Consider the following 8,589-nt stretch of genomic DNA (forward strand, 5'->3'; position numbering starts at 1 on the left):
TAAAATAGCTAGTGGCCATTACTTATGTATTTGGTAGAACAAGAAATCTTAAGATGTCAAATGAGGGGAAAGTTTAATAGAAAGGTACACAGTTTGTAGCCTCTATTTGGACAAAAGCAAATGTTCAGAGCTGTTGTTGAGGGACTATACTCTGCCATGTTCACATGATGTACAAAAATAAAGAGCGAAACTGTACTGAACTTTTATGCACTGAACACAAATTTGTAAATTTATAGGAGCAAAATCATATTCATTTGAACACCAAGATAAGCTATAGCCTAAGCTGCCGATGGCTGCTCTGGTGCTGTAATACCAGTATACTATTAGTAATTATGACAGGTATTTCTATATTTCAACTAGTGGACAGATTCAGGTTCCTCTTATTTAACGTATGCACCAGCTACAGTAAATCTGATATGAAAAGTAAGCTGTCTCTTGTGAAGTAATCATGGCTACCGACTGGTATCACTTGGTTGCTAAAGGAAAAAAGCTGCCACAAATCAACATTTGAGTTCCAGGATTTTCCTCAGATATTGACATGAGAATTATTCAGTAACAAAGGCATGATCCATACATTCATTCAATGAACCAGATGCAATGCAGGACAAGCTGGACATGGCAGTTTCTCCAACCTACAGAAGACACCGTACAATTAATGCATTTTGAATCCAACATGTTTCCAGCATGAGTGCATATTATCCAGAAAGTGGTGATCATAGCAAATACATTTTAATTTTGTGAGCTGGAATGCAGCATGGAAATAACTGGCTATGTAAAGAGATTTTTATCTTTATATGAAGTTTATATTTTATATTTATTAATTGATTTATACATACATACTACATAAATACTTGTATTTGCCAGGTAAGCCTTTGCCAAAAGAAAGCAAAAGCCTACTATTAGCTAGCTCGGGCAGATTCCTAGGTGCTGTGACCAACATGGAGTTGACCAGATCCTTGTCCAAAAGTGTGTGCATGTGTGTATGGTTATGATAATAAAAGCAGGCTAGAGTTGCTCAAGCAGAGTAAAGAGGTTAAATTGAGGTGGGCTTTGTAGAACAATGAAGGGAGAAGGCAGGCACTTGGAGGCACAGCTTGCATATGAAGATACAAAGCTGCCTTAAATCAGACCATTCGTCTACCTAGGCTAGTGTCTACTTTCATGGGTGGCAGCTCTCTAATGCCTTTCTCAGCTTTGCTACCTGGAGAAGGCAAAGACTAAAACGGGGACCTCCTCCATGCACTCTACCACTGAGCTATGGAATCATCAGTTTATACATGGTGGGAGGAGACAGTCATGGTGAATGTCTAACTCTATTCTACATATGGAGGCACGGCAGTAGCTGGAGAAGTGGTCAGCTTTGAAATAAAGACGATGAGCTACATCCAACATAATGGGATCAGATTTCCCCTGCACTCCCCTCCCCAAATCTGCTTAGAGGGTCTCCCAACCCTTTGGGGCAGATTGGGGGAATGTGCAGGGTGCTGGGGGAATCTTCTGCCAGCAGTTTCTCGATGGACAGATAACATTAGAAGAAAGCCCATAACTCTGAAGCTGTTATGAAATGAGATATGGAGCCAGGGCAGACACTTAAGAAAACGAAGTGAAGAGATCACAACGAGGTGAGTTTAGCAACCTAAGCAAATCGGACAGGGGAGATATATGGCATAGGTTATAGCAGTAGTCTTGGGTAGCGACTAGATTACTGACAAAAGTTTTAGCTGCAGGTACACAAAGAGAAGGGCAAATGCTGGAGATGAAGAAGGGCCACGACTTGACTGCTTGGATGTCAAGAGAAGGAGAGAAAGGATTCAATGGTAACCTTATCAATCCTATACACACTGGATTGGTCTTGAGCTATGCCATTTTTACTCTTTCCTGAACAAGGACCCTTTGTTGAATGCATTATCTTCCCCAATTTCCAAATCTTTCATTGGTATATGAATAGAAAATGGTTGGAACCAGGTTTTAGAAAGGGAGGAAACATATCTCCTGTGAGTGGAAGAACCATTAAGCAACAGCAAAAATACAAATTAGTGAGTACAGGATTCCCTTGATCTAAAACGGGCCCAGTTGGGTCCATATGAGACAGATTTTCAGAGGATAGGCAGTTGGGAAAGAGTGCAATTATGAATTCAGAATGCCCTTGGGGAAGAGTTCACTATGCTGCACTCTTTATGTGACATATGAGTAGTCATGAAAAGTTCCAAGGAGTTTATTATATCACGTCTAAGCTATTGTAACCTTAGAAGTGTTTTTCTGAGACCATCACTTCCTATAGATGTGGATTTGTCCCTTCTATCTGTGGATTTTGTTTTAATTCAACACACACTTTTACTGCCATATCAGAATACTTTGTTTCATTTTTTTAAAAAAAACACCAACCATCACATTATCACAGCAGAGCTCAAGAATATCCTTATTAATGTTAGATATGCAGAGACTGTAGAAACAGGTTTGTGTCAAGACACAGGAAGCATAGATATGTTCTGTTTGGGAAATGGGAGAAACGGAGTCTTCCGAAGGTTTTTTCTCCTTCCTCCAAAGGTGGATAACCTCTGCCACTGGATTGTGTTGCTTCCTATAGGACAAGTCAAGCAAAAAAGGTGGAACTGCCCCCCCCGCCCCTTACTTGATTTGGCTACCCCCCATCCCTTTGGCAGGAACACAACCTGGTGGTGAAGGTTAACCATTGGAAAGGGGAAACTGGTAATAGAAAAAAGCAACCAGAAAATACATGACTGTTGTGTAAGATAAGGTATTCCAGTTCATGAGCGTCTTTTGACATGATTGCTTTGTATTATGCAATTTGTAATATTTATTTGTCCTGTCACACAAAATATTCTGCAATATTGTAAATCCCATTTAAATACGTTTGTAGGTGCTATTTTGCAAATGTGAATGTAGATAGTTACCAAAAAATGTATTTTAAGCATACTCGCTAAAAAAAAAAGGTTGAAATGTTTAATACAGTGTTTTCCTCCGTTTGCATTATTGGTGTCTCTACAATTATTGGGTGGCTTATGTTTACTTGTAAATTGTTCTCTGACTGGAAGGATTTGTAATGCCCTAATAGCCTAGAAAGAAAACATTTGCTCAATATGATGCGCACCAGATATATGGGGGCTTTGCCAGTTCACATGTTACATAAGAAAAAAGGACTGTAACTGTAGTTCTTTGCACGGTCATTTGTGCATTCACACATATAGGTACTCTGTGTCTGAGTGGAACTCCATTCAGGAAACTATTTATTTATTTCATTTTTATACCACCCAATAGCCGAAGCTCTCTGGGCGGTTCACAAAAGTTAAAACCATAATAAAACAACCAACGTGTTAAACTCACAATTACAAAATACAGTATAAAAAGCACAAGCAGGTTTTATGGGTGGGCTGGTGTGGCCCACGATTAGGGCTTGATTTTGGGAAAAAGTAGACCCCAAAAATTCTGCAGGCCACAGTGAATGAGAGAAGGTCTTGGAAACCAGTCAAACCTGTGACGTATCTATCAGTGGCAGATCAACCTCCTCAAGCATCACTTTCCAAAGAATAGCCTGGAGCTTTTTGGACCAGTTGTGCCTGGCTTGCTTTGTAATGGGCATGTGCCTCCACTTTATGTCCTTCCCCAAGGCAGAGTGAGTGCACATCCATGGGTGGGCGCTTTACTATCACAGCAGAGAGACTTATGAAAGGGCATCCTTAGGACGATATGTCTTCAGGCGATGTAGCAAGTGCAGAATTTTTGAATGCAAAAAACAAACAAGTAAAAGGCAAAGGTAAAGACAGAGAGAACGATGGAAGAATAGGATAAAATAGAATGAGACCTCAGCAGTTCACGATATCTCACTCAACAGAGAAGTTCCCAAAGAGGCGACCACAATGGTGATCAACAAAGAACTGAGGGAATATTCAGGAACTTGCTAGGGACATGTGCACTGGGGGTAGTGGGAGGGGTTTCCTGCCAAAAATTCCTAAGCTATAGAAGTTTCCTGAATGAGGCTCAGGGCAGGTTCTGGGCCCCCAAGAAGAACTTGGGTTTGGCAGTTGGTATACATTTGACAGAATTATGGGAGGGGGAAGCTGACTGGAAAACATGATACAGCAAGCTTGCTGAAGCTAACGGAGCAAGTCTAGATTAGGCCAATGTCTGAATGGGAGTCCTATAACCACAGCCTTGAGTTCTACGATGCGAGAAAGATGGGATATGAATATAATATGTGCATCTACTAACATCTGTTTGCTGCATGAACACATATTTACTGAATTTATATACCATGTTTCTGCCAAGGCACTCAAGGTAGTTTGCAATTTTAAATTCTAAGCACAAAAAATACAGAAAATACAAACAATACAAACAGCAGAATTTGTTGTTGGTGTCTTCAGGAGGTGATATGGAGTCAGCTTACCTGGGGCTTTTTTTGGTCTTCCCTCAATGGGTCTTAAGTAACCTCTGAGAAGGCGGACAAGGGGCTCTTCAAACAGTTCAATTCTAGCATGAGGTTTCTGGTCTTCTTCTCTACATTTACAGATGTTCCCTGAAAGCATCTTTAGAAGACACCTAAAACTGTAATCCATGAAGTGATCCTAAGCAACTCCCCAGTATTCACCATCAGATATACAAAAGGGTGTACAAACCTTGCAGAATGTCACAAGTCAATCTAGATAACCTCCACCAAACCTTGCCAGCATAGTTCAGCTCCAATTAACTTTTCTTTGTAAAAGTATAAGAATTGCTATGTTAGATCAGACTTAAATCCAGCTGGCCCAGTATTTTCTAACTAACAGCAATAGATTGGATGGCTTCAAAAGCCTACATACAACTGAGCATGAAAATTATTGGCTATTCCATTTTCTCTCTGAATGTGGTTAGGGTGGCCATGTGTCCTACTTTACAGAAGATGGTCCTCTGTTTGAAGAGCTGCCAGAGGATTGTCCTTATTTCATTGAGTCCTCTATCTGAAGGGCTGGTCTAGGTTATGTTTTATGCAAACCATCCCTCTCCTTTGGCAGTGCAGAAGTGGCCACTTAAAATGAGTACTTGTTAGTACACTATCTCTGAACATGGAGCTTCTACTTATCATGGCTGTTAACTGTTAGAGCTATCCTCCAAAGACAAAAAGGCGAGTTCAGACATCCAGCTTCCACACCTACACCTCAAGAGCATGTAGCACAGTTGTATTAATGTAGAGTCATGGTTTGAGTAAAATGGGTGGGCAATTTGTGGTCCTCTAGACAGGTTTGACCTGCAACTCCCATGATCCCTCACCACTGGCTATCCTGTCTAGGGCCGAAGGGAGTTGTAGGCCAAAACATCTGGAAGGCCACAAGTTTCCCTCTCCTGATGTAGAAGAAACATGTCAATGCTGTTTCTCCGTACACAAAAAAATCTCAATTCTAGGATGGTGGCTGCACTACCCAGGTTCTTGCATGAGGGTTGTTACATGACTGCCTTTGGGTCGGTTCAGACACGTGCTGGAAAATAACCACACCTTTTACTTTTGCAAACTGCCCCCCTAGGTCACTGCCAGTTAGGCCAGTATTGTGATGTGTGAAATAGTTGCCTATTAACAAGCCAAAGGAATTGAATCTGTTAACTGCACCTGCTCAGATTCAACTGTGCAGCACTCCCAGTTTTTAGGAAAGAATAGCTGCTAACTGGCTGTTCTATTTTATAAAAATGGCAGATATAGACCACTGGGTTGAGTAGGAAGTTCTGCAGAGGCTGCAACCCATCACATCTACTTAAGTTTAGAAATTTAATCATGATGTAAAAAGAATGAAAATTCTGCTGTTCCTCCAAGGCACGGAACACTTGATGAAACACCCGAAGAGCGGGAAAGTATAAACAGCTTCCTTAGAGCTAATTATTCCTAAGTAACCTTAATACAATTTATAAGCTTAACCTTCATGCATTCCTCTATCCTGGACACCTAATACCGGACAATGGTTGCTTCTGTGTATGCACTGCTTACGTAGTAGCAGCAGCAGCAGCAGGGGAAGGCTATATCAAGGTTCCTCAGGCTAAGGGTAACCTCTATTAAACTGGTAATTGGCAGAATTTACCATGAAGCAGAATTTTAAAAAAGCATTTCAGAAACACTAAAGAAAGAAAGAAAGAAAGAAGGAATTCATTGCTAACTTTTCTCATGTTAAAGCTGACATTGACCTTAGAAGATCAGTTGAGATTTTTAAAATGCTCTTTAAAAGAAGAGCATTAGAGGTTAATTGATTAAGAGATAAGGCCGGAGAAATAGAACAACATCACATGCTAACGGCTCCCTACTGGGAGATAAATGCCTGGACAAGTTTATTTCCAACAAGGCAACAGATCTATTTTCAAGCCCAAAGACAAAGTTATCCTTACAGGTTTTAAAATACTATGCAGATACAAGAAGAATGGGCACATTCCAGAGGATAAAAATAAGTGTGTGAGGTAGGGGAGCCTGACATAAAAGAAACACAATGGATTGGATTCAGACTAAATGTGTTGCCCTTAGTTCCTATTGAAGTCAATGGGACCCAATCCTTTCACATTGATTTCAATGGGCACCAAGTGCAATTAAATTAGTCTGAATCCAATGCAACAGACTGCGTACATACATCACTTGGTAACTTTCCACTGAATGTGTGAACTAACTCTACTGAAAAACATAGCCTTTGAGGTGACAGTAGATAAGGAAACCTTATTCCGTTTCATTGATGATGGCTGGTTTGTTCATACAAGCAAGTCATCAGGATGAATGACCAGCATTATCAAATCTTGCAGCCTACGTACAGTGTTCTTACCAAAGGAGAGCAGATGTACCATTTTAGGACTTCTGTTCTACTTGGTATATTATGTACAGTATGCTACACCCAGTTCCCACCCACCCCTCGTTGCAAACAAAAAGACTTTGCACACAGGATTTTCCATCATTCCAATACTGACATTTTGTACTAGAATGTGGCTGACCAAATTAAAGGTTTTGCTAGTCACTGTTGGGCCATATCCAAGGCTGCCCCTGCACCTCCAAACATAGTGTTGTGGTAGCAGGGAGTCTTGGTGCAACAGGAAGCTAGCGCTTCTTAGCACAACCGCAGAAATGCTCCTTTCCAAACAGGACAGGTCAGTGGCGCTTCCTTCTGAGAGCTCTAATAGCCAGAAATTAGTTTTTGGCTCATTTCCAGTTGTTTCAGGAAGTGCTAGCTTCCTGTTGTGCCAGCAATGGGTTCCACTAGTGCACAGGCAGCACTGGATACAGCCCATTATGACAAGAGCCCACATATATCACAAAATGATGCATCATGAAAGCACATATGCTTCTGCAAATACAAGGGTAGCCAGTTTTACCTTCTCGGGGCGTTGTGCTCTACTTAATGCTGATCTGGAAGGAAGTCCTTTGAACTTCAGGAACAGCTTTGGGGGGAAAAGACTCAACAGACTGTTCTTGGAAGATGGGCCTGAAAAATCCTGGTGGGCACACGAACCAACAAATATGGTGCTTTGGATCTATTACGTCCACATTGGAGAAAGGGAGGCAGACATAAATAACTGAAGCTAGATGTTTGCCTCTCTAGCACATTTAAACACACCGTTACTCAGTACCAACAGGCATATTTGATTTCTTTGACCTCCCATTGGATAAATTTGATGTTTTTCTCCATTTCCCTGGCCTCTGTCCCACACTAAAGAAAATGCAAAATAAAGCTGTTCGGGGATAATTTTAGAAAGAGTAGAAAATGTTCATTCCCCATTTTCAATGAGCCATTCATGCTTGTAAACTGGCATTCCTTAGATCATAGAATCATAGAATAGAGTTGGAAGGGGCCTACAAGGCCATCGAGTCCAACCCCCGGCTCAATGCAGGAATCCACCCTAAAGCATCCCTGACAGGTGGTTGTCCAGCTGCCTCTTGAATGCCTCTAGTGTGGGAGAGCCCACAACTTCCCTAGGTAACTGATTCCATTGTCGTACTGCTCTAACAGTCAGGAAGTTTTTCCTGATGTCCAGCTGGAATCTGGCTTCCTTTAACTTGACCCCGTTATTACGTGTCCTGCACTCTGGGAGGATCAAGATGAGATCCTGGCCCTCCTCTGTGTGACAACCTTTTAAGTATTTGAAGAGTGCTATCATGCCTCCTCTCAGATGCAATAATCTGAGTTGTTACATATGCCACAGGAACTACTTTAAGGCAAATTTTGGAGTTTCATTTCAACATTTTCTCTGCAATGACCAAGACCAAAACACTTTTTCTTTACATTCAAGGAATCATGATCCATTATGCGCGGTTAGCAACTTATGTTCACAAAAATATATCTTGCGTTTTCTCCAAACATCTGCTTTTGTAGTGCCAAAAAGGTTTCTTCTATGCTTTGCCATGTGTACTACTAATTTGATAAAAGCATTGAAATGACAATTGTACTCAGGTCGAGGTAGAATTAGTGGAATGAAGTGACTGACTGAGACAATTAGGGTTTTTTTTGGGGGGGGGTTAGGCTGGGACTAGAAATGTTGCAGATCCAAGCTATTTCTTCTCTTAAACACAAGCTAGCAACTGAAATGCTCAGCAGACATTTCGTCTTTAAAAAGTGCGCAAGGTTCAAGCATCAA

This window comes from Elgaria multicarinata, chromosome 4 (genome assembly GCF_023053635.1).
Source record: "Elgaria multicarinata webbii isolate HBS135686 ecotype San Diego chromosome 4, rElgMul1.1.pri, whole genome shotgun sequence".
Taxonomy (NCBI): Eukaryota; Metazoa; Chordata; class Lepidosauria; order Squamata; family Anguidae; genus Elgaria; species Elgaria multicarinata.